The sequence below is a fragment of the Salarias fasciatus genome, unplaced genomic scaffold (assembly GCF_902148845.1).
Source record: "Salarias fasciatus unplaced genomic scaffold, fSalaFa1.1, whole genome shotgun sequence".
NCBI classification, from domain to species: Eukaryota; Metazoa; Chordata; class Actinopteri; order Blenniiformes; family Blenniidae; genus Salarias; species Salarias fasciatus.
The window spans coordinates 188,773-216,416 of record NW_021941399.1 but is presented as its reverse complement, the minus strand read 5'-3'; the positions used below and the strand labels follow the sequence as shown (position 1 = coordinate 216,416).

The 27,644-nt window shown below is 48.5% G+C and overlaps 1 pseudogene; it reads left to right on the top strand.

The window, feature by feature from the left end:
• The first annotated feature begins 2,884 nt into the window (after window positions 1-2,884).
• LOC115385666 (uncharacterized) lies at window positions 2,885-26,896 on the top strand (annotated as a pseudogene).
• The last annotated feature ends 748 nt before the right edge of the window (window positions 26,897-27,644 follow it).

The following is a 27,644-nucleotide window of genomic DNA, read 5'->3' as shown; positions in this document are numbered from 1 at the left end:
GAGCGCCAGGCGACTGCTGTCAAACAATCAGGCAGAGGTGATCGTCATCAGGGAGCAGCAGTCAGACATGAGCCGAGGAGAGACGCTTCAGAAACAGACAGAACACGACCAACTGCGGCATGACGGTGTTTTACTGTAGCCAGCAGTCATTCACGGCTTTTCCTTTTTCTGCAGTGTACATGCTATGACAGAGTAGTGAATGAGTACTGACATTGATGATCACTGTCCTCCTTTCAGCAGTGGCAGCAGGTTTTCAAGCAAGAAATGAGGGAGAACTGTATCAAGAATATTCAGCAGACAGTTTGAAACGATTCAGAGTGGTGCAGAGACGACAGTATTCTCCTCCAGACTGGAAATATTTCCTGCAGATCCACCCGACGTGTTCAGTGTTGGAGTGAAGGAGGAAGTCTCGCCGTGTTGTTTAGATGGTGTGATCCCTCAGGATGAGGCTGGGGTTACTCCCCTCTCAGCGCCGATAGCGATAGCTGGGCGCTGCTCCAACGCGTTCTTTCAGCGGGGAGAACACTGGAAGCTCTTTGGGCGGAGCTTCAGCTCAGTGTTCCACGTCGGCTTGGCATTCGTACCTAAAGCTGATGCTCAATCAGTTGATTTTTTACTCCTGCTTTGACCATCAAGTCATCAGAAATGAGACGCCTTGGCCCTCATTTATCAAACGACCTTTCAGACGGGTGTATATCTGAGCGGGGAGCTCGTCGTACGACGGGCCTGACGTGGCATTACTGAAACTTCTGTACCTCGCCGATCTCAGCGTTTGAATGATTGGCGTTGATAAATGCGGCGGCTGAATTTGATCGTCATTAACATGTTACGCCCTGAAATATTCATGGTTCCGAAGCCCCGCCCACTGAGGTCAAACACGGAAAAGGAGCGATTTTGGCGAAAAAAGAAACTTTTAGGAGCTGGAAATGGATCCTGTCAGTCTGAGGTGAAGGTAAATCAGGAGGAGGTCTTTGGAATAATTAAAACTGAAATTAAAGGGGAATAGAAAAACACTGTCTGGAGGAAGCTCGCGGTGGCGGTAAACAGGGTCGCCCGGACGAACGATACCGGTTGAGGTCTGAACAGATTATAGATCCGTTAATTTAACCCTGATATTAATAATGAGGCTGATTCAAGTTGTACAGCTCAGAGTTTTATTGTTTTGTTTAATGATGTCTCAGAGTCAGACAGCAGCGGCACCACCGCCAGGTCTCCTCCCCACAGTGGGGACGGTCCCACCGAGACACACCCAGCACCGGACCCGGTGCCGAGCAGGACCTCAGACTGAGTAGGACCCGGACCGAGCAGGACCCGGGACCGAGCATCACCTCGGACCGAGCAGGACACAGGACCGAACAGGACCCGGGACTCGAGCCACCGGGCCACCGAGGGTGGCGCGTGCCACACTGCAAAAAGTCCAAATCTGAGCAAGTTTTTTCAACTTGTTTTGAGTGAAAATGTCTAATTTTACTTGATTTAAGATAATTTTCCTTAAATTTTATATTTGATCAAGATAAAAAGGCTTGATTTAAGAGAAAATTCAATGAAATCAAGAAACATTTTTTGCTTGTTCTATTGGCAGATTTTTTCTTAAATTAAGAAATTTTTACTTGAAATTAGTAAAAAAAAATCTGCCAATAGAACAAGCAACAAATGTTCTTGATTTCAGAGAATTTTCTCTTAAATCAAGCCTTTTTATCTTGATCAAATATAAAATTTAAGGAAATGTATCTTAAATCAAGTAAAATTAGACATTTTCACTCAAAACAAGTTGAAAAAATTTGCTCAGATTTGGAATTTTTGCAGTGCACCTGCTGCCGGTGCTGCTTAAATCAAAGACAATTTATAGAAGTCTTAATAAAATGTTTGACTAAACGTCCTCTGTCTGTATTTAATCTCCCTTCAGCTTATATTTTATTTTCTAGGTTACTGGTGTCACATCACTGATTAAATAAATCATTGCTAAACTTTAGAGTTCATTTACATTTCAGTAGCGGTTCTTCAGGTCCTGTCTCCTCCGCCCAGACCCAACCAGCAGGCCTTTCCCACATCTTGTGGCGCAAGCGCATCAAAAGTAACTCTATCAGCAGTGCATTATTGTGTAAAACTGCCTAAATAAAGTCACACTCAGTTTAGGGGATGAACAGGAACAGCAGCGTCTCCCTGCTGGCTCTGAAGCTGCTCTGCAGCAGCTGTTCGTCTTTTCTCACTGTTAAAACTGCTCCTCTCCGTGCAGGATGGACCAGCGGACGTACTGAAAGTTAAAAATCCTTTATTAATCTCACAAGGAAGAATTTATTAGACATTCCATAAGGGCATCATTTTATTTTTTGTTTGTTTTAATCTGTCCTGAATGTGTGCTGCTTGTGCTTTATGGCGTGATTGAGATGTGCTTTATAATTATTTTCATGCTCCGCCAGGTTTTTCTGTACTGCACCGCAGGTCCACACTGACTGAAACTTGTGGACACGATGTCAGAGCTGTCGTGAGATTTCATCTTTCCAAACGTTCACAATCATATTGATAAATAACTAACCCGTCTTTCATATGGACGTACGACGGGGGTACGCCCGTATACCGCCGTACGACCGTCTGATAAATGAGGGCCCTTGTGTTTATTGATTCGTCTGTAGATCCAGGCTCCCTGAAGGAGAAGCTCTTTAACGCCAGTCTGTTGGTGGAATTGAGGAGACTTTTCTCCTGACCTGCAGAGATGCAGCTGCTGGATCTTTGTTCGGCTCGGCCTGCAGGTTGAATTTGCCTTCATGAATGTTGTGTAGTCGTCCGTCTCCGGATCGTCTCCACAGTCTGCTGATTTTGTTTTCCAGCTGTATTTCCGTCTCTGCTGCAAACACAACAGGCCTCGGCTGTGAAGGGGGGTCGTTTCCTGAGAGGCCGGGTCTGTGTGGAGGGGGAGGTGTTGATGGGAACGACCTGACAGCAGGGCGGCGACGTTCACTCAGTGGAACCTCACAGCAGGAGCAGAGAACACAGAACCCCAGCTCTGAAGATGTTCCTCACAGGTTCCTTCCTCCTGATCTTCCTCACAGGTAAGCAGAGTCTTTCCGGTTCTCGCAGTCTGGTTTTAGAAGAGGGTCTGGGCCCAGAGGTCTGGGATCTTCACTGGGAACTCACTCAGGGTTTAGTGGTTTTAGTGATCCGTTAATCAGGCTGTCAGTAAGTGAAGACAGGTCAAGCAGGTAAACAGAACCAGACCAGTTTCAAACTGTGGATTAAACTTCTTCTTTTTATAATAATTTACAGAACAGACTAATAAATGTTTTCCATGAGACTGAAACAGTGGAGCGATCTGTTGTTGATGCTGACGGTGAACAAACTTCCAGGAAGTGCATTAAAGGGTAAAACCCCAAAGGAAGACCAACGCTGAGCAGTCAGTGTGGTTTATTTCTAAATGACTCCAGTCTGGAGCTTTTTTAATGTCCGTCGATCAGAACATGAAGGAAATGAAACCCTGCTGGCATTTCCTCTCCCAGAAGCTCTTCCTGAGGTGGAGATAAGTCTCACGGAGATCAGAGAAAGTTTGATAAAGAAGCCAGGAGTGTGAGGCTGATCTTCTCCTCATGCAAACCAGTTTATCTCCCCACCAGGTGGATTCAGCTCCAGTCCTCCTCCAGTCCCTGTTTCTGAAGACACAGTGGGAGTTCCAGGTAAGATAAAGTTCTGGTCAGTCCAGGTATGAAAGTAACACAGCAGTCCTGTTTGATCTGGACCAGAGTCCACTTCTGGGACTTCCTGTTAAAGTCCTCTTCCTTTGGTTCTTGTATTAAAGCTTCCCTGAACTCTGATCCGGATCAAACAGGTGAACTCTGGTCTCCTTCAAAATGAGGGTCTTGCTTCACTTGCAAACGGACTTTCCAGCGGCTGTAGTGAGGGGACGTGACGTGGAGTGCAGTGCATTCTGGGTAGCACAACAAACAAAGCCAACATAGTAAGTCAGAATAAACAAAGAGTTAAACTGTCTGGAGGTCAGAGGTCAGATGTGGAGTGGTGAGGAAGCGCAGGAGCTCATTGATAGACGGCTAGGTATCACGGCTGCTAGCTGCTAGCCAGCTGAAGGGGCGGGACTTCCTCGTCAGACTGGACCAACCAACGAGCCGTCTTCTTCCTCTTCTTCGGGCTTCACTTCCTCTCTGGTCAGAGTTCATTTCAGGGGGCAGCTCCTCCGGACAGCAGCTGGTGGGACAGCAGGACGCCTCATTTACACACCAACAAGAGAAACTACATCGTTCTCGAGTTTCTTTCTCAGAACAGTTTCATGTTATAAGTTGACTTTCAGAAAACAATGTCCGTTTACACGGCAACGGCAGAAACACTGAACACGACAGAGCTCTCATGTTGGTTCTCTAGTTGGTGCTGCTGTTTGTTTTAGTCATGGAACCACGGAGAACAGCACAGTCCAAACATTAACAGTGGAGAAAACAGACATTCACATGGACAGAACAGCAAGTCCAGGAGGATCTGGACTGGAACCAGAACCAGGACCAGGACCAGGAGGATCTGGACTGGGAGTCAAGACACTCTGGAGAAAGACATGGTTCTGATTGCCGGTCTACTGAGCATGTGCAGAACTACTGTTTAGCCAAACTGAAAACACTTTGTGTTTCTTGTGTTTGGGTTAGTGACTCCAGTTTGGAGTTTTGTTGTGATGAACATGAAGGAAATGAAACCCTGCTGGCATTTCCTCTCCCAGAAGCTCTTCCTGTGGTGGAGATAAGTCTCACAGAGATCAGAGAAAGTTTGATAAAGAAACCAGGAGTGTGAGGCTGATCTTCTCCTCATGAAATCCAGTTTCTCTCCCCACCAGGTGGATTCACCTCCAGTCCTCCTCCAGTCCCGACCAGAGTTCCAGGTAAAAACCGATGATTCTGTCTCCATCTCCTGGAGATTACTATGACCATCCCAGATTACCAGGGATGATGCTGACATGTTTTTTTTTACCAACTTGTTCTTGGAGGTTCACCTGGTGAACTGGCTCCTGGTTACAGCTGGAGTTCAGGTCAGGAGTTTGGTTTGAGTTAGCTTCAGTAGTTAGCATCGGGACGAGTCTGGATGTTTAGCCTGACGTAGCTTTACTGGCTAGCAGTGGTTTGATAAAGTTATGGTTGAGTCATGATTTATGAGTTAGCTTCAAGAGATCCAGACCAGAGTCCACTTCAGGGACTCTCAGTTCTGTTCAATCTGGACCAGAGTCCACTTGAGTGATCCCATTAATGAGGCTGTCAGTAAGTTAAGCAAGGTCCATCCATCCATCCATCCATCCATCCATCCATCCATTTTCTAAACCGCTTCATCCTTTTCAGGGTGGTGGGGGCCTGGACCCATTCCCAGACACTTCGGGCGAGGTTGGGGTCCACCCTGGACAGGTCACCAGTCTGTCACAGGACAAGTTAATCCAGGTCAAGCAGGTAAACAGACACCAAACCAGTTCCACACTGTGGATGTTATATCCTCGATAATGATTCACTGTCCAAACGGTTGTTTTGCGTTATTTCTGTTTCAATGGACCAGCCGTCAACAACATGCCTCATCACTCTGGGGGGGGTTCCATTCTTACATTCTGGTGCTACTGCTTCACACTGCTCTATATAGAGTATTAGCAGCTGACGTCACACACCCGGCCTCGCGATGCATGCTGGGCAGTCGCCGCCATGTTGGAGTGAAAATAAACATTCAGGCGCATGACGCTCTTTCACTATTCCAGAGGATTATGCCGCTAATGCTGGTCAGAGGAGCGTGAATAGATGGAAAATGACCACAAAACATTAAGGACATAAAACATGTTGTGTTTGGTTGAACAGCTGTGAGATTTGGTGAAGAAGTGTGAGAAACATGATCTGAGCTGCTGCTGTGACATGTGAAGCTGGGTTCTGGTTTGTTTTGCCGCTGACGGGAGGCGGTCGGCTCAGAATATCCTGCTGCTGTCTCTGAAAGTGTAGATTTTCTAGTTTCATATGAGACCCAGCATGGTGGAGCAGGCGGTTCTGGTTCTGGAGGGTTCTGTGTCTGGAGGCGGGGGAGGGGGGCGTGTCCAATTGTTGCATCTGGATTTTACAGTTGTTATAAAACACAGACTCGGTGGTCAGAGAGCAGCTGCAGCGTTCAGTCAGTGAGATGAAGGCTTCTGGTTCGAGACACAGGTGAAAGAAATCCTCCTCACAGCATTTTAGTCTCTTTGACCCCGGTTGAAGTGGAGCAGGCAGCTGGACCCGGTACCGGGTCCGTCGGGCCGAACGGGTTAAATGACTTCCGTGATGAAGAAGTCCGTTCTGGCTGGAGTTTAACTCTGACATATAAGCGAGCAGGTCTACCGTAGACTTTACAAGAACATTGTCAGTGTTGTCCCAGCGCTCCCACAAAGCCGGAAACAAAATACTTGTATGAATCCAGGCTCCTGTACGCAGAAGAACTGTCGATTAGAGAACAGTAAATGTCGGCGTTCTCCAGATTGGGGAGTTCTGGAGTCTCAGCCGGGCATACGGGTCCTGCTGCAGCCTGAAATCCGTAGTTTCTCCCGGTACCAGTCTTTGTGTTACCTCAAAATTGTCCACTTGATCTGACAACAACAACATCCCTGCTCTCCTCATCAGTCCACGTTTTCAACGCTAAAGAACACCGAACGTGCACTGCTCTCTGTGCATGAAACCACATATCACTGGTTGTTTTCACTCCGACATGGCGGCGGTCCTCCGGTTGACAACTCCCGGTTCACGTGACTGCAGATACTCTATACAGCTAACAGTCACAGTGGGCCCTCTGCTCAAACTGAAACAAACCAGGAAACATTGTTTTGTACACTGAATGATCGAAATTCTTCCTGGGACGAGGAGACCGGCAGTTAATGCCCAGAGGAGAGATCAACAGAACAAGAAGCTAAAAGAGTTTGGCATTAAAGTCGGCTCCTGCTGTGACTCTCGTCATGCTTGTCGTTTCACTGACGTTCCGCCAGGTTTTGTGTTTGTGCTTAAATTTACACACATTTCTAAGTACAAGTACAAACTGATCAGTTCCTTACCTTGCATGAGAAAGCGTGTGTGTGTGTTCGTGTGTGTGTGCGTGTGTGGTGTGTGTTCGTGTGTGTGTGTGTGTGTGTGTGTGTGTGTGTGTGTGTGTGTGTGTGTGTGTGTGTGTGTGTGTGTGTGTGTGTGGTTGATAAATGAGGATCCAGGAGTGTGAGCCTGACCTTCTCCTCATGAAAACCAGTTTCTCTCCTCATCAGTTAGCTTCAGCAGTTAGCATCGGGATGAGTCTGGATGTTTAGCCTGACGTAGCTTTACTGGTGAGCAGTGGTTTGATAAAGTTACAGTTCTGTCATGATTTATGAGTTAGCTTACATAGATCCACACCAGAGTCTACTTGAGTGATCCCATTAATGAGGCTGTCAGTAAGCTAAGCAAGGTCCATCCATCCATCCATCCATCCATCCATCCATCCATCCATTTTCTAAACCACTCATCCCTTTCAGGGTGGTGGGGGCCTGGACCCATTCCCAGCCACTTCGGGCTAGGGCGGGGTCCACCCTGGACAGGTCGCCAGGCTGTCACAGGACAAGTTAATCCAGGTCAAGCAGGTAAACAGACACCAAACCAGTTCCAAACTGTGAATTTTTTTTTCTAATGTAGCTTTACTGGTCAGCAACGATTCTATCAAATTATGGTTGAGTCATGATTTATGAGTTAGCTTCAAGAGATCCAGACCAGAGTCACTTGACGGACTCTCAGTTCTGTTTGATCTGGACCAGAGTCCACTTGAGTGATCCCATTAATGAGGCTGTCATTAAGCTGAGCCATGTCCATCCATCCATCCATCCATCCATCCATCCATCCATTTTCTAAACCGCTTCATCCTTTTCAGGGTGGTGGGGGCCTGGACCCATTCCCAGCCACTTCGGGCGAGGGCGGGGTCCACCCTGGACAGGTCGCCAGTCTGTCACAGGACAAGATAATCCAGGTCAAGCAGGTAAACAGACACCAAACCAGTTCCACACTGTGGATGTTATATCCTCGATGATGATTCACTGTCCAAACGGTTGTTTTGCGTTATTTCTGTTATAATGAACCGGCCAGCAACAACATGCCTCATCACTCCGGGGGGGTTCCGTTCTGACATTCTTGTGCTACTGCTTCACACTGCAGCATAAACCTAACAGTCACAGTGAGCCCTCTGCTGGACTGAAGGAGGTACTGCTTGACTTAGGCACTGCTGTGAACTCTATGTGAACAACAAAGATTTAATGATCATAATAGCAGCAACGAGTGTTAAAAGTCGCAACTGGAAATATGTAAATCTGTCAAAACAGTCGATTTACGGCGATTCTACAGCGGATTCAACTTTTTTTTATAATAATTCACAAAACAGACTAAGAAACAGAAGCAATCTGTTTTGATGTGGACGGTGAACAAACTTCCAGGAAGGGCGCTGAAGCACAGGTGTGGTTCCTGGAGGGCCGCAGCTCTGCGTGTTCTCCATGTTCTCCATGTTCTCCATGTTCTCCCTGCTTCCACACACCTGAAGCTCTTGAAGGTTCATCACCAAGTTCAGCTGAAAGGTCTGATAACGAGCCTCATGACAAGCAGCCTGTTGAAGCAGGGAGAACATGGAGAACATGGAGAACATGGAGAACATGAAGGCTGCGGTCCTCCAGGAATCCTCCTGCATTAAGGGGTAAAAACCCAAAGGAGCAGCGAAGCTCAAACACTGTGTGTGTGGTCTATTTGTAAGTGACTCCAGTGTGGAACTTTCTAAAAATGCATCAATCAGACTATCAAGGAAATGAAACCCTCCCAGGATTTCCTCTGCCAGGAGCTCGGTCTTCCTGTGGTGGTGATAAGTCTCACAGGCCTCTTTTCCACCAAACCAGTTCCCGGGCTGAACCGGGGCCTGGGACCCACCTGGTTCAAAACCAGGGCCTGAAAATCCCTGCTTTGGTTTTCCACCGCACTGCCGCCACCGAGGGGGAGGCGGAGCGACGTCATTGCAGAACGTCCAGTGGTATGAAGAAGTATCTGAATCTTTTGGAATTTCTCACATTTCTGCATAAAATCACCATTAAATGTGATCTGATCTTTGTCAAAATCACACAGATGAAAAAACAGTGTCTGCTTTAACTGAAACCACCCAGACTCGCTCAGCCAGAGTTTGTTTTTCTTTTTTATTTATTGCAAGAATGATCAAAAATACAAACACATTGGCATTCACATGTTACGAAATCACTGAAATAATCCAAGACACATCAAACACAGACACATATCCACACACACACACACACACACACACACACACACACACACACGTACACAAAATTACCGCCCAGCCGGAGTGTGTTCGGAGATCACCTGTTGCCGTAGCTCCGCCCCCAGGGCCGGGCTCAGTCGATGAGTGGCAGGTTCTGATCGGGGCCTGATCTGGCCCAGAAAGAAAGTGGTTCCTGAAAAGCCCCGGTTTTTGGGAGCCGGGGCCGCGGTTGGTGCGGACACAAGAACCGGTTCAATTTTGGGTGCCGGCCCCGATTTGGCCCGGGAACCAGTTTGGTGGAAAGGAGGCCACAGAGATCAGAGAAAGTTTGATAAAAGAAACCAGAGGCCTCATTTATCAACTGTGTGTAAAAACGGTCAGAAATCATGTCTTATGAAATGTAGCGTGTGTGTAAGTTCACAGAAATCTGTCATTTCCAAACGTGTCCGTGGGTCGCTGTGCATCAGTAAGTCCTCAGTGTTGATAAATCCCAGTGTGTTTGTGCACTTTCTGGATCATTTCCTTTCAGAAAAGCCGCCAAATAACCACAAATGGCAACAGCATGCGTCTTTTTTAGTACTAATTGTTTCCTCGCTTTTCACCATCATGGCAACGAGGTGAAGAGGAGGAACTTTCCTCAAACTGAAACAAACCAGAAAGCATTGTTTGGTACATTGAATGATGGAAACTCTACCTGGGACGAGGAAACCAGCAGTTAGTGCTCAGAGGAGAGATCAACAGAAGAAGAAACCGAAAGGGGTTTGGCATTAAAGTCAGTGACAGAAGTCCCCGAGTGGACAGAAGCCCCAGAGTGGACAGAAGTCCCAGAGTGGACAGAAGCCCCAGAGTGGACAGAAGCCCCAGAGTGGACAGAAGCCCCAGAGTGGACAGAAGTCCCAGAGTGGACAGAAGTCCCAGAGTGGACAGAAGCCCCAGAGTGGACAGAAGTCCCAGAGTGGACAGAAGTCCCAGAGTGGACAGAAGCTGGATATAAACCACGGCATGAATCCATTCATATTCGTTTAACCCCCCAAAATGTCCAAACTGGGAACCCAACCCAGTTTCCCAGGAGGCCGGTGGGACTTCTACTACTGGTCTCTCACTGAACGTTTAAAGTACTGATCATGACAGAACCCGGTAGGACCCACAGACCACATGAAGGAACAGAACCTCCCGAGGAGCTCAGAGCTCTCAGCGAACAGATCAGCTGCACTTTGAGAAGCGCTTCCCTGCAGGGCTCACGGACCGGGTCAGCATCTCAACCAGCTCTCAGCTTCTGCCACAACTTTTCATCCCACAACCAGAACGTCTGTTTGCCTCGAGATGAAGCTGCTAATGGAGCAGTTCTAATGAAAGCAAACGGAGAACATGTGCAGTTTGCTCCTGCTGTGACTTTCTTCGTGCTGGTTGTCGTTTCACTGACGTTCTGCCAGGTTCTGCGTTGTTTGTGCTTAAATTTACACACATTTCTAAGTATAAGTACAAACTGATCAGTTCCTTACTTTGCATGGGAAAGCTTGTGTGTGTGTGTGTGTGTTGGGTGTGTGTGTGTGTGTGTGTGTGTGTGAGCGTGTTGCGTGTGTGTGTGTTTGCGCGCGTTTGTGTGTGTGTGTGTGTGTGTGAGGTTGATAAATGAGCATCCAGGAGCATGAGCCTGACCTTCTCCTCATGAAAACCAGTCTCTCTCCCATCAGGTGGATTCGGCTCCAGTCCTCCTCCAGTCCCTGTTTCTGAAGACACAGCGGGAGTTCCAGGTAAAAACTGATGAGTCTGTCTCCATCTCCAACTGTGAGCTGACTGGAACAGAGCAGTGACTCTTCTTCCTCCTGCTGGATGAAGGGCCGGTGGAGACTGAAGAATACTCTCCTGGAGATTACTATGACCATCCCAGATTACCAGGTATAATGCTGAATTTTTTTTTTTACCAACTTGTTCTTGGAGGTTCACCTGGTGAACTGGCTCCTGGTTACAGCCGGAGTTCAGGTTAGGAGTTTGGTTTGAGTTAGCTTCAGTAGGCATCGGGATGAGTCTGGATGTTCAGCCTCACATAGCTTTACTGGTCCTCATGCTGGGGCTCTACGGTGTAGAGGCGTGTCCCCTGAGTGGCGGATAGGGGCGCCCTCCTTTGGGGGGAATGTACTTGAATAAAATGGAATAGCGTGCCGTGGACCAACATAGCTTAGGAGAGGGACAACTTTGACTCCAAACTCGGGTAGATTGAACTCATTAGCCTTGATAAGCAGTCTGTCTAGGAGAAGGACAACTCTGACTCCAAACCCAGGTGGCAGCCCCACCAACCAGCTATCCTGCGGGGGGCCAACAACCCACCTAGGAGAAACATCATCTGTTACGAAACTGACCAGAGAAAGAAGCCGGACTGACCCTCACGGTAACGGATCCCAGCCCGCCCCCGACCAACGAGTACGGATCGACCTTCGTCGCAGGACGTGTCGCCACATGGACTGTCCAGACTCTCCTTCGCCCCGGAGCTGCCCCCCTCCTGTCCCGAGAGCTCTGCTGCTACAACACCTCCCTGGCAGGGCGCTGTGAGGTCCGACGGCGAGGTAATGGCGAAACAACAGCAGGCAACAACAGCAGTGGCCCTGAGAGCTGGACCGACCTTTATGGTGTGGCTCTTGCCGTTCCAAAAGCCCTCCAGAAGTCCCTCATCAGCTGGACAACCCTAAGCGACAGACTACTGTCTGCTCGCTTCCTCCACCACCATGGCGAGATGCCAGTGGTTGTCGCCTCCGCCCCCACAGACGTCGCTGATGAGGATGTGAAGGATGTGTTCTTCAACCAACTCCACCAGGCTGTCAGCCAAGCTCCACTCCACGACGTCACCATCATTCTCACTGACGCCAACGCCACTCTGTCCAGCAGCGACCGATCCCCCGGCCCGCCTGTCGGCACCACCTTGAGTGACAGGAAAACAAATGACAATGGCAACCGCCACCTCCTCTGCTACCATAGCAGCCTCTGTGTTGCTGACACCTGGTTTCCTCGGAAACAAATCCATCACTGGATGTAGTACAGCCCAGATGGCTAAACCAGGAAGAAGCTGGACCATATCATTTCTCGATCCTGGAAGTCATTTGTCACTAACTGCTGGGTGTACAGAGGAGACAGCTTGGCAACGCAGACCATCACCTGCTGGTGACCCAGCTAAAGCTAAAGCTCCGAGCCAACCAGCACCAGACTCAGCCTTGCCCCGACTCCTCTCGAGTCCCGACTCAACAACCCCAACATCGCCACAGACTTCAGTTGCTCCACCTGCTGCACCCTTGATGCCCTGGCTCCCGACAAAGTGACAGACTGGGCGACCTTCAAGGAAAGTGACCTCCAGTCTGCTCACAATGTCCTCGGACGCTACGACCGTCCCCGAGAAAGCCCTGGATATCAGAGAGGACACTAAACATCATCGACCAGCGGCGTGAGGGCCGGCTCCGAGGCGACCTCACGGAGTATCGGTGACTGAACTGCCTGCGCAATGGGGCCATCGCTGAGGATAGGGAGAGGTTCTGGGAAGCAGAAGCCCGACAGCTAGAGTCGGCGGCCAACAATAACCTGAGCCGTGTATTCAGTCTACTGCACCAAGCCCGTAGCGGTCCACACATAAAGACAGCTCTGGTAAAAGATTCTGACGGTAATCTCATTACAACTGAGGCCACCTGCCTCGAGTGCTGGAAGGAATGCTTTAGCCTCCTCCTGCAGCACAGCACCATCCCAGCTGATCCCGTCCTCCTAGAGGCTGCTAACGCTGCCCCCCCAGCAACGCCTGCTGCATAGGCCCTGTAACACCCGGGGAAATGAGAGCTGCCCTGAAGAAACTGAACATCAGGAAAGCCCCGGCATCTGTGCCATCACCGGTGAGATGCTCAAAGCCAGCGTTGATGGCATGGGGGAGCGGCTAACCCACCTGTGCTATCAGGTGTGGGAAACAGAGCAGCTGCCACCGACTGGACCAGAGGGTCATCCTGCCCTTCTGGAAACGCAAGGGTGATTGGCTGGTCTGCAGAAACTATAGAGGCATTACCCTGCTCTCTATCCCTGGCAAGGTCTTCACCAGGATCTGGCTTCACGTCACGTCTCCTTCCAGCGACCAGAAGCCGCCGCCGTCCCCAGCAGGCTGAGTTTATGCCCAATCGCTCCACAATTGACCGCATCTCTGCCGTACGTCTGCTGATAGAGAAGACCCGTGAGCTTCGTAAAGACTGCCATCTGTATATCGGATTCATGGATCTGAAGGCCGCCTTTGACACCGTCTGTCACTCCTCTCTGTGGAACATCCTCCAAACCCTCAGAGAACCACCCAAGATCATCGCTTTGTTCCAGCTGCTCTACAGCAGAGAGCTGTGTCCGTATTAACGGTATTGATTCCAACTGGTTTACCATCTCCAGTGGCGTTCTCCAGGGCTCTGTGTGGCTCCTGATCTTTTTAACTGCATCATCGACCATTTGATGTCCAAGGTCTGCGAGGCGTCCCCAGAGTGTCCTTCGGCAGCTACCACCTGACTGACCTGGAATACGCTGACGACACCATCCTGCTCAGCACAACCTACAGTCAGCTGAGAGACGCTCTGGGCATTTACTGTGAGGAGGCAGCACAGTTTGACCTCAAAGTGAGCTGGACTAAAACCAAGTTCATGTATGTCAGTGATAGACCAGATCCACCTCCCATGCAAACCGGTAGCAACATCGTAGAGCCTGTCAGGAACTTTGTGTATCTGGAGTCCATGGTGACAGACAGCAGGGACCTAAAACCAGAGATTGACCGCAGACGAGCCCTGGCAGCATCTGCTCTGCAGTCCCTCTGGAAACCACTCTGGCGGCACCAGACCATCTCACGAAAGCTGGATCTCCGGATCTACAACTTAGCCGTACTCTCCATCCTGCTTTATGGCTCAGAAACGTGGCCCCTGAATGACACTCTGGCCTCAAGAATCGATGGCTTTGATAGCAGGGCTCTTAGAACCATCGAGAACATCAGGGGCCTCAGCGAGTTTCCAATGAAGTGCTCAGAGCCGCACAGGCCAGCCCGAGCATCTTCCTTGGTCGCACAATGCCGCCCTGCTGACTGGGCCATGTCCTTCGTCTACACCGGGAAACCGACACGAGTCATTCTCCAGTTTGACCCAAAGGCCTCAGGCTGAAGACGACCACGAGGGAAGCCCCGGACCCGATGGCTCGACGTCATTGCGGGCGACCTCCAACAACATGGAGTTGCTGTGGAGGATGCAGAGCAGCTGGCGGAAGATCGCCAGCACTGGAAAAATCTGGTTCATCCGGTCTGCTCAACGCACTGGAACGGGATACCCTGACCCTCACTGGAGCGCTAAGAAGAAGTAAGAATCTTTACTGGTTAGAAATGGTTTGATAAAGTCATGGTTGTGTCATGATTTATGAGTTAGCTTCAATAGATTCAGTCCAGAGTCCACTTCAGGGAATATCAGTCGAGTCCTGTTTGAGCTGGACTAGAGTGAACTTCAGGGACTTTCAGTCCTGTTCGATCCAGACCAGAGTCCACTTGAGTGATCCCATTAATTAGGCTGTCAGTAAGTTAACCAAGGTCCGTCCATCCCTCCATCCATCCATCCATCCATTTTCTAACCGCTTCATCCTTGTCAGGGTGGTGGGGGCCTGGACCCATTCCCAGCAACTTCGGGCAAGGGTGGGGTCCACCTGGACAGGTCGCCAGTCTGTTACAGGACAAGTTAATCAAGGTCAAGCAGGTAAACAGAGACCAAACCAGTTCTAAACTGTGGATTTAACTTTTTTTCGAACATAACTTTACTGGTTAGCAACCAAGCATTCTATCAAGTTATGGTTGTGTCATGATTTATGAGTTAGCTTCAATAGATCCAGACCAGAGTCCATTTGAAGGACTTTCAGTCCTGTTTGATCCAGACAAGGGTCCACTTCAGGAACTTCATATCCAATTTGATCTGGACCAGAGTCCACTTCAGGGATTTCCTGTGCTGTTCGATGCAGACGAGAGTCCCCTTCAGGGACTCTCAGTCCTGTTCGATCCAGACCAGAGTCCACTTGAGTGATCCCATTAATTAGGCTGTCAGTAAGTTAAGCAAGGTCTGTCCATCCATCCATTTCTAAACTGCTTCATCCTTCATCATTCAGGGTGGTGGGGGCCTGGACCCATTCCCAGCCACTTCGGGCAAGGGTGGGGTCCACCCTGGACAGATAATCAAGGTCAAGCAGGTAAACAGACACCAAACCAGTTCCAAACTGTGAATTAAACCTTTTTTTCTGACGTAGCTTTACTGGTTAGCAGTTGTTTGATAAAGTTATTATTGTGTCATGATTTATGAGTTAGCTTCAAGAGATCCAGACCACAGTCCACTTGAGTGATCCCATTAATTAGGCTGTCAGAAAGTTCAGCAAGGTCCATCACTCCTCTATCCCTTTTTAAACGCTTCATCCTTTTCAGGGTGGTGGGGGCCTGGACCCATTCCCAGCAACTTCGGGCAAGGGTGGGGTCCACCCTGGACAGGTCGCCAGTCTGTCGCAGCACAAGATAATCAAGGTCAAGCAGGTAAACAGACACCAAGCCAGTTCCACACTGTGGATGTTATATCCTCGATAATGATTCACTGTCCATACGGTTGTTTTGCGTTATTTCTGTTTTAATGGACCAGCCGTCAACAACATGCCTCATCACTCTGGGGGGGGGGGGGGTTCCATTCTGCCATTCTTCTGCTACTGCTTCACACTGCACTATAAACCTGTGACTATAGACAGTCACAGTGAGCCCTCTGCTAGACTGAAGGAGGCACTGCTTCACTTAGGCACTGCTGTGAACTCTATGGCTACGTTCACACTGCAGGCTGAAGTGACCCAAATCCGATTTTTTTGCCCCTATGCGACCTGTATCGGATCTCTTCCTGACAGTCTGAACGACACAGATCCGATTTTTTCAAATGCGACCCAGGCCACTTGGATATGTGGTCCTAAATCCGATACGTATCGGATCTTTTGCCATGCGACTTCAGTCTGAACGGCCAGGTCGCATTCATCCGACCTACACGTCACGAGTGGGGCGCTGAAGACGTGTGTCTTACCGTGAGTGTTAAAAAAAGGCGCTCGCAGACGCACATTAAGGGAGTTCTTGCCATCCGAAAAATATATTGAACTCCGTATCATTAAAGACTCTCATCACTGTCCCCCCACTCCTGACTGCGTTTCTCTGTTGCTGCCACTGCCCCACAAAACGCCATGGCCAAAAACTTGGCTCTCTTCCTTCTCATTCGCTAAATTCTGCAGCGCCAGGACAACGGGGAGGAAAAATAATAATAATATCCATACGCGCGCTCTCCCTCTTCTCTCCCTCTCTCTCGCTCCCTGTCTCTCTCTCTCTCACACACACACACACACAGAAGGAGCTCGGCGCGGCTGATTAGAAGCGCAGCACTGAAATGATTGCGCACTATTCAATTGTCAGAATACGTGTTTGATCAGTTCTTAAATAAATCATTGACGCTTGAAAAGCTGTAGATTCTGTATGTTGTTTGTGAGTTCAGCAAACAGTGAAGCGCGCTGCTGCGTGACGTCATTATGTCCTCTTCTGCGCATGCGGGACACTTTTGAGTGGTATTCCGTTCAGACGGGAGATCACATACAAGTCGCATTTTAATGAAAATGTGAACGAACTCGCAAAAAAATCGGATTTCACAAAAAAATCTGAATTGAGCATTAAGCCCTGCAGTGTGAACGTAGCCTATGTAAACTACAATTACTTAATGGACATAATGGCAGCAATGAGTGTTGGGATGAGATGAGAGTCTCACGGATCAGGTGAGCATTTTAACCAGCTCTCAGCTTCTGTCACAACTTTTCATCCCACATCCAGAACGTCTGTTTGCATTAAAATGAAGCTGCTAATGGAGCAGTTCTAATGAAAGCAAACAGAGAACATGTGCTGTTTGCTACTGTCTTCATGCTAGTTGCCGTTTCTCTGGCATTCTGCCAGGTTTTATGTTTGTGCTTAAATTTACACACATTTGAAGTACAAGTACAAATTGATGAATTCCATACTTTGCATGGGAAAGCTCGTGTGTGTGTGTCTGTCTGTGTGTCTGTCTGTGTGTGTGTGTGTGTGTGTGGTTGATAAATGAGCATCCAGGAGCGTGAGCCTGATCTTCTCCTCATGAAACCCAGTCTCTCTCCCCATCAGGTGGATTCAGCTCCAGTCCTCCTCCAGTCCCTGTTTCTGAAGACACAGCCGGAGTTCCAGGTAAAAACTGATGAGTCTGTCTCCATCTCCAACTGTGAGCTGACTGGAACAGAGCAGTGACTCTTCTTCCTCCTGCTGGATGAAGGGCCGGTGGAGACTGGAGAATACTCCTGGAGATTACTATGACGATCCCAGATTACCAGGTATGATGCTAAATTTTTTTTTTACCAACTTGTTCTTGGAGGTTCACCTGGTTAACTGGCTCCTGGTTACAGCTGGAGTTCAGGTTAGGAGTTTGGTTTGAGTTAGCTTCAGTAGTTAGCATCGGCATGAAAGTCAAGTGTTGGATGGAGACATCCAAGGTCTCGCCACTGGCATCAGCTGGACTTCGCCACCACCAGGAGATCCTTGCTGAACCAAGTGCTGGTCACGTGCAGTTTCCACAGCACTGACACCGACCATTCCCTGGTTGCCACCAAGGTACATCTCTGCCCCAGACATGTCAACCGCTCCAAGCAGAAACCCCGGCCCCGCATCAACACAGCTATGATTGCAGTGCCTGAACTGCGGAAACGCTACGCTGAAGTCATAAATGAAGTCCTGATGGACCGCCCCACTGACTGTGGAACCACATCCTTGAGGCCGTGTTTGAGATCGCCATAGGCACCTTTGAGAAGAACATGGGGAGGAGTGCGGATTGATTTGAAGCAGGAGCTACAGAGATGGAACCTGCCATCGCTGTTAAACGAGAAGCCCTAATCTCCCACAAGAAGGAGCCCTGTTACTAATACTTGCTGCACTGTGTGCTGCAAGTAACAATGCCCAAAAGATTGCAAGGCATTGTGCCCAACGACTTCTGGCTTGAAGGTGTAATGTAGGATGTTCTATTTGCTTTGAGTTCTGGGTGGATCATCAAAATAACTGGTGGGTCTGTTTGTCAATCATTCTGACGAGCTGCTTTCGTCAAGCCGTTGTGTGCTTGCTCCCAATCGCATTCTGCTTATTGCGCATGCGCATTCAGAGTGTTTCTGTAGCCGGTGAGAGTCCACTTGAGTGATCCCATTAATTATGCTGTCATTATTAAGCAAGGTCCCATCCATCCATCCATCCATCCATTTTCTAAACTGCTTCATCCTTTTCAGGGTCTTCGGGGCCTGGACCCATTCCCAGCCACTTTGGGCGAGGGCGGGGTCCACCCTGGACAGGTCGCCAGTCTGTCGGAGGGCAAGATAATCAAGGTCAAGCAGGTAAACGGACACCAAACCAGTTCCAAACTGTGGATTAAACTTTTTTTATATAGTAATTCACAGAACAGACTAAGAAATGATTTCTATCAGACTGAAACAGTGGAGCGATCTGTTTCAGTCCACTTCAGGGACTTTCTGGTAAAGTCCACTTCATCTGTTTGGGTGTGAAAGCCCCTGAGCTCTGATCTGGGGTTCTTGGTTCACTTGCAAGTGGACTTTCCAGCATCTGCAGTGAGAGGACTTGTTGTGGAGTGCAATGCATTTTGGGTAGTCCCTCAAAATTAACACTCTGACTTCCTCCTCCTGAAATGACTTCTTCCAGGAACAGTCATTTGAACACACTTGTTTGAACAGATGATATCTGCCGCCCCTCGGCTGGTGATCGGAATGTTTACAGAGTAAATCTGTGTTTCTTTCCAGAAAGGTTAAATGATCGATATGGCTGTGGGATGAGATCAACCTTTGATGGTGCGGAGTTACACGGTACGGAAGATGGGTAAACTACACGTTTTGTTGGTAGTCGTAATTTCAGGTCGATTGACGCTGATGGAAGTTTCAAATGTAGGATGGTGAGAAAGTCGATTATTGTGTGACTGATTTTTGCTCTTACTGTTCGGAAGGTGCCTGTTTGAAGAATTCGTTTAAACTGAGTTTGCTTTCTTTGCTTCCCTGGTTTCCAACATCCTGATTCAGCGTTTATTCTAATCTTTTCAATTTTCTCCATTCCTTCTTTTATCTGTGAATAGAATCGTAATGAAACCGATTGTTGAGACTAAAGACAAAAGTAGAGGGCCTAAGACAATAGCTTAAGACTAGAAACAAAAGGTTAAGGCCTAAGACAATAGGTTAAGACGAAAGACAAAAGGTAAGATTGAAGACAAAAGGTCCACTTCTCTAAACTCTCCTCCAGACAGACATAAATGCTGAGATTAAAGATGAAATTTTAAGAATACAGGCAACGTGTTAGTAAAGACTAATTGTTGTAATTCAATGATTAGCTGCGTTTCCTCCTCGATGCATTCAATCAATCTTTATTTATTCTGACGGTCCTTCTGCCCTGCCTGCCCCACCCATGTGCCCCTCTTGAATCCTCCATTCTTCCATCATTAGATGCCTACATGTTAAACGGAACGGATCCTCCCGAATATCTCAGAGAGTACCTCGAAAGCTTCCGTGACGTACCAGGTAACTCGGTTATTTTTCACCAAGGCATTGGTTTTTTGAACATGTAAATGATGCAGAAAGGTTGTGAATCCAACGGACTGTCCTCAACATAGTCCTAGGCTTTACTTCTTATTGTCTCATGCTAGCTGTTGCCAAAGCTGTCCGTCCCTGGGAGAGGGATCCCTCCATACTGTGGTTCTCCCCAACATTTTTCTTTTCCCACTGGGTTTCTGGAGTTTTTTCTTGCCGGATGTGAGGGTCTAAGGCGGTGGTTGCTTCGTTTTGTCTCGTTACTGTGAATTTGACATATTATATTATGCTTATTCACTGTTTTTTTTTACCAACCAATGTAACATCTTGAAGCCTCTGGGCAGCTGTTGTTGTGATACTGGGCTATACAAAAATAAATTGATTGATTGATTGCAGTGGCGGACCGTGAATTTCACACTAAGGCCTTCAGAACAGATCCGCCTGAATCAATCCACTCTCAATAACTATTTTGTCTACAAAAAAAAATCTTATGCAGATATGCACATAAAGAGTTGCTGCACAGCAGATAGATACTTGTGCAGCCAGAATAAATGCCTTTGCTGAAGTGCACAAGTCTCCTACATCTGTGCACATACAATAAGCATCAACAACTTAATAAAACAGCAATATTAGAGAAACATTTTACTCACCAAAATCCCCATTATTTGAAAACAAAATCCATCCTCCTTTCCTTCCTCAAAAAGAGTTCCATTGCTGTCATATAGATTATCGGTGCATTTCAATTCCATAAAGCCAGGGCTGAAAGTCCAGCTGCCCTGTGGGATTTCTGGCGTAAGTTTTATTTCTCTTCAGGTCTTCTGCTTCTTCTTTGGAATAATTGAGGTAGGCGACCAACAACTTAGGTGCATACCGCCCCTACTGTATCTCTGGTGAATGTAAATCAGAAGGCCTGGATCTGCTGTTGTTAGTGTAGCTAGCTAGAAGGCGCTGAGTCGCCAACTCGAAATCTGATTGGTTGAAGCAACTGTCTGATTGGTTGAAGCAGCTGTCTGTTTGACGCTTCACTTTACTTCACTGCGCCATCAGGAACGGACAGTGAAGGCCTCGAGCAGATTTCTTTGACCCTAGCAACAGATGATGCCTGAAATCTGATTGGTTAAATGATTTAATATGAAAAAAACATGTCTGGAAGCAGCGCAACCACGGGAAAACTATGAAAGGAACCAGATCATACCATTTGGAATCATTTATTAATTATTTATGGACAAAATATAATTTACATCAGTCTGTAATTCAGATACTTTTAGGCCAGCAGAGAAGGCTTTGCAGGCCCTGACGGCCCACCACTGAGATTGATTGAATCGCTGATGGGTGGACGGGTAGCACTCCACACACTGCCCAAAACTTCATCATCCTCATCAAAGTCGTTCCTTTCACCTTTGGGACAAACTTTCAGATTCAGAAGGTTTCCCCTTTTCTTCGCAGAACCTTGTGACATGCTCTGTACTTACAGAGACATCATAGACGAACTGGATCTCCAAGGAAAAAAGGATGTTTTAACCATGAGTCGGCCCGTTCAAAGTCACCTCAATCTCACCTACGTTTACCTGGAAATGTCGATTGCTGCCATCCTCAACGTGGTACGATGTTCACTGTGCTGCTGGTACTCTTCCATTTTAAGCTTCTTCAGTTCTTTGAGGAGTTCTGTGTATCCCTGAGACAGGGTTGGTTCTGGCTCATTTGCATAGACAGTGATTGGCTGTTCTGCTGGGGGGCGGAAGGAGGGAGGGGGGGGGGAGATCAGCTGAAGGCCTTGTGAGCATGTGCAGTGGGAAAGAGGGAAGGAAGGATGGACAGAAATGCCTTGTTTGTGCCTTTACCAGCGGATTGTTGAACTACTGCGACAACTCTAGTCTGTATTCAGTTCATTTTTTTCTCAACTTCTAAAGGTTTGTTGAAGGGGCCGCCGGGCCCCGCCCCCTCCGAGAGCGGCCCCGCCTTGAGAAAAGTTTGTCCTGCATCTTTGCTGTCCGACATTGTTTCACACATTGTATGTTTTCATCCACAGAAAAGCGAATGAACAGCTTTTTATTACGTATATTTGGCTTTATTTGGTGAGTTTTCTCTCATTTTTCTTTCCTGAAGTGGAAAGAGAAATGATTGACCTTCACACAGATTAATCGTGTTGTTTTTTTCACCTGTCCTCCATCTTCCTGAACAGTCCTGGAACAACCAGCTCATTTCTGGTATCCTGAGGAATTTTGTGGAATTAAACACATCGTCGTTCCGAGTGATTCTTTGTGGAAACCAGACATCATCATTGAGGAGATGTAAGTTCATGTGGCTTTCATTTAATCACAGTATCTCAGTTGGGACGTGGAGGATGCAGTGATCCTCCAACCGATTCACAACTGAATGTAGGCAATGTAGTTCTTTAAAAAGAGAATTGAGGGGCTATAGATGATAGATGTATATTTACAGTTTCACATGGAGCGTTTTGAACGGACAAGTCTTCTCTCAGGTTCCCCACATGTAAACAAATACCAAACAGTGTAAAGATGGCACAAAACTGAAGCAACTTGCAAAAAACGAGCAATCTTAGAAGCTGAAATTGTGTGTGTTGTACCTCACACAGGCTGGAGAAGGACAAAATCGCTCCGAGTCCTTTCCTCAAGGTCAACTCATTCGGTGAGGTGGTACAGCGAATCGATCAGGTGGTGACGGGCACCTGTCGCATGAACGTTTACAAGTTCCCCTTCGACACCCAGCGGTGCACCATCTCCTTTAAGTCTCTGATGCACTCAGGTGAGGAACGGTGAACACATGAACGCTTTCCTCCGACCCGCCCAAAACCCGACCGCTCCCTCTTCTGCTCCCTCCTCAGATGACGAGATACGCTTCGTGGTCAACACAAACACCACGCTGGTCTCGAAGTGGTCTCACCACGCCATGCAGTCGCAGCACGAGTGGCGGTTTGTCAAGATGACGGTCACCAAAAAAACCAACAACTTCTACTTCGGATCCAACCAGACTGTGATTGTTTACACGGTGGGTGTCTCGGCAGATCGGCAGGTTCGTCCATTACGACCCAGTAGAACCTGAGTGTCTGAGTCCCAGCTGTCAACGCTGCCGTCACGGAAACGACTGAAGAAACCTCTGAGTCTGAGTTTTCCACTGCAGGCTGCAGCCTCCTGAATGCAGTAGCGACCTGAGAGGAAGAGGAGTGACTGGAAACTAGAGCAGAGCCGGGGTTTCTGATTCCCCTGCTGACTGGAGACCGACTCTCTTGACGTGTCTTGTTGCCTGTCGGACCTCTGTTGGGTTGATTTCTAGATTTGCAGCAGCAGTGACGGCAGAGGCCGATGCTCAGGGAAGTCAGTCACCAGTCATCAAGGAAAGTAGTTGTTGGGGGGTGGTTGGTGTCGGGGGCCCGGATCATTGCCCGGGTGGGTGATGTGCCTTTTGCCCACCACCCCCTTTTTTTGCGTTCCCTGTGGATGGGGTTGCTGTCATTCGGGGGGGGAGGTTGGGGGTTTGCTGGGCTTTTGGGGCTGATCAGCTTTGGCTGTGCGAGTCCCGAGGTGTCGCTGTAGGTCCTTCGGGCTGCGTTGGTTGAGTGTGGTGTGTGGCGTTTGGGGCGGCGGTGCTGACCGTCGCGGCCTGAACCGCGGTTCATCACTCTGCCGGTGGTCGCTCCATCGCCAGTGTCTGTGTACATGAGGGGGCACCTGGGGTGGGACTGATGGGAGGTGGGGGTCGAGGGTGCAGGTTTGACCGGGGTTGGGGAGATGGCTGTCCCTCGGCTGGGCCTTCGTTCCTCCAAACTTCCCCATCCAGGGTGGGGCTCTGCTCGGCTCTGCCCTGGGCCGTTTTGGCCGGTGACTTGTGCCGGGGCCCGGTGCCCTGGGCCCCCACCCCTTCTGCTTACCCCTCCTGGCTGGCAGTGGTCTTCCTTGCACCCTCCCTCTGGTGGCCTTGGACTCGGTTCATGGTCTGCTCTCTGCTCATCAAAACCACTCACCTCTGTTCAAAGCAGGGCGAAGTGCAGCAGGTCGGCTGGCAGAGGCTGGAAGGCTTCAGGCTGGAAACAGGGACAGGATGAGTGGGGCTCTGATCACTGCGAGCCAACTCAGACATGTCAGGAACTGGTCTGGGATCCGTTTAAATTAGAGGCATTAATCAGCAAAATGGTGTCCACCAGGAGACAGCCGAATGCAGTCCCGGTCCAGCACCTCTGCAGCAGAGAAGGGACAAACAGTCCCAAAGCTCGTCTGAGAGGACGTGCAGGGCGTCTCCAGACTTGACTCTCTCCTACAATTCAGAATAGAGCCAGTGTGTGAACCTCCTGTCCTTGAATGCATCATTTCCCAGGTTTTCATGCAGAGGAGGCCGATCCAGCACGCCGTCAACTTCCTGCTGCCCATCTTCTTCTTCCTGTGTATGGACCTGGCCTACCTGATCCCAGACAGCGGAGAGCAGAAGATCAGCTTCAGGATCACAGTGCTGCTCGCCGTCACGGTGCTGCAGCTGATTCTCCACGAGATTCTGCCCTCCTCGTCCGACAGGGTGCCTCTGATCGGTAAACACCCCGACAGCCTCGCTCTCGTTGGACGATGCTTCACATGAGCCAGAACGCTAACTCAGGGACTCTGCTGTCCTCCAGCCGTCTACTGCATCGGGATTTTCTTTATGATGCTGATCAGCCTCCTGGAGGCCATTTTGGCCACGTATCTGATCCAGAAGGACTCGGAAACCCAAGACTGCCAACCGATGGAGACCAAAGCAGCAACTCAGAGAGAACAGTCAGTTTCTGTGGCTTTTCCAAAGGTTAGTCTGCACTAAAATGGTCTGTATAAAGACTGAACTGACAAAGATCTTCCCCAAATAGACATTTCGTGACCTTTTGGATCAATATCTATAAGTCCCTCATGTCAGCATCTTGCATTCAGCCCCATGCTGGAGTTTTAACTGTGCTCTCTCTAAAAGCTGGATTCTCTCTCTTCACTCAGACTGTAATGTATCAGGCTGGCCTACAGCTTTAAAGGTTTCCTGATCTGACCACCTCAGTCCATCCTGACCGCAGAGCAGAGCCGGCCCGGGCCAAAGGCAGTAGGCAGATGCTAAGGGCCGTCCATCAGGGGCGCCAGCGCTGCTGCACCAGCAGTACAAATGGGAAAGAAGAAAAGTTCACAATTTTTCTAAATAGTTGTTGTACTCTTAAGCAAAGACAATTAATTAATTCCAGTAGTTTACCATATTATTTACTGAGTCGTCCACGCCCCCCAGCTGCCGCCCCCCCCTCCTCCCCCTCCTTCACTCCATGACTGTTTCTGGACGCCCCATCATCAGCATGAACAAATGTCAAAACGACCAGAACTGTCCTGGAGCCCCGGGAAGAAAAAACAAGAAAACCAGGAGGAGAAAGAGCAAGACAAACGAAAAGGTAATGTTGCAAGAAATTATGTCTCTGTTGCAGAACGTGACATTAACCTGGATGGCTGCTAATCACTAATCACTAATCACTAATCAATATCAATAATGTGGAGGGGCTTGTTGTTATGGAAAATAATGTAGATCATGTAGATAACTACTGGTGTTCTCAGCTTACATTCCTCAGTGAAGTTTATACTAGATCATTTCAGACGGTGTTTATATTTTCTTTCATTCTTTGTTGAACGTTTAATTTGCCATCTGGGTAGCTAACGTTGGCCCTGCTGGTAATAGTCACTTTTCCACCCATATAGCTGTGGGCTCATCGTTAATGTTAATTTAGAGTATCACAGGAGAGGAAATGCTGCTGTGAATATCAGCACTGCTGTAATTCAGTCAGATGTGTATTTATAACAGCAGTACTGCAGTTTACTGCTGCTGTACATTGTGCCATTCAGCATTCCACTGTAATGACAATAAATTGAACATCAGGAACAGTGCATTGTATATTATATATCACTCCATAGTGAACGTCATACATGTATATGGGTTTTTTTTTATTATCATTTTATTTATTCTTGGAATCATGTGCTTTTATAATTAGATACTCAGTGGAGTCACATACTATTTTCAGATGTGCTGCTGAAGTTTCTAAATCCCCCCTGGACCATCTACCACCTCTGCTGCTGCTGCCTCCACCTCAGCTACATCGTCCGCCTGGGATGCAGCAGAATCAAGGCTTCATTTGGTGCCTCCACCTCAGAATCAAGCGCTCCTCCTGGTGCCTCCACCTCAGAATCAAGCGCTCCTCCTGGTGCCTCCACCTCAGAACCAAGCGCTCCTCCTGGTGCCTCCACCTCAATCAAGCGCTCCTCCTGGTGCCTCCACCTCAGCTACACCTTCATGAGAAGCTGGCAGAACTTTACCCCAACATGTGGGCTGCACTGAGAATCTCTGCCACTCCTCCTGGTCCAGTGGCTTCTGCTGAAAGAAGCGTGATGTTTGATTTTCTGTACCATTTATACTTCACGTTCGGTATTCATATTGTATTTCATATATTCATTTAATTTTGCATTTATTTATCTATAATTTATTATTTTTGTTGACTATGCTGATTGGAAATTATCTTCCTTTAAATAAAACAATTGAATAAGACAAATCTATCAAGTTTCTTGTTAGTGTACAGTATACGCTGGCAATGCAAGGGGGCGCCACCGAAAATCTTGCCTAGGGTGTCGGATTGGTTAAGGCCGGCCCTGCGCAGAGATTTTGAAGAGTTTGACAAGAATCAGGATCATTTTAGAGCAAAAGGAAGGAAAGGCAGTGAGCTGCTGAGGGCCATGGCTCAGTGATGCATGCTGGGAGTGATGGTTGGGACAGAAAGCTGTCAGTATCCAGTTTGCTCCATATGAGACAGTATGAGATGGAGACAGTCCAGACAGGAAGCAGGTGGTCATAATGACTTGGCCGATCGGTGCATTGAATTGTGGGATCTGGGGAAACTCAGCAGCAGACTGTTGAATCCTGGATGTGAACGTCGCCTCCGATCTGTCCTCCCCAGAGTGGAAGAACAGCAGCAAGCGCTCTTCTCTCCGCCACACACCGGCCGATCAAACCCCGTTGACAGCAAGGAGGTAAAAATCTCAGGAAAGTTCATCCACAGACCGTTTCAAACAAGAAAACCCCTGATAAACCTGGCTGTTCATGATCTTCTTCTGCAGACTAACAGTGAGAAACCAGAGGTGAGCATGACATGACCCAGGAGGCAGGCGAGCTGGAGGAAGACTCCGATGTTTCCTGGAAGGACGAGGAGAAACCCGGCTACTGGACCCGACGGGTCCGGAGGATCACCAGAGGCTTCTTCATCCTCTACCTCACTACAGCCACGGTGTTTTCTAGTCTACATGTTCTCCCTGTGGACCACTCCGGATGAGGACTAAAGTACCAGGCAGTGTTGTTCAGAGAGTGTGAAGCTTGGCCTCGTTAAGGCCGCAGAGTGAAGCAAACTGCAGAGAAACTCATGTGTTTGGAAACTGTGTTTTTGGGGCCGTTGGTTTCAGAGTAACGGTGTGTTTCCCCCGGACGCGTTTAACGCAACTGCATTCGCGCGGGCAAATGACACCGCGCCGCGCTAGACGCCCGAGTTTTATCGCTGGCGTGTGAATTCATTCGCGCGACCGCGTCACGCTGGTACAAATATGCAACACAGAAACATCCTGCAGGACATCACAGCTCCTCATCACCGTCTCTGGGCAGGACTCTTCTGTTTGTCCCACAGTCCTGTGTGCACCCGGCTGTCCGTCTGTGTGGTGTGTGTGTGTCCCGTTGCAAAAACCTCTGATAAAGCGGTGTCAATACGGTGTTTCAAATTA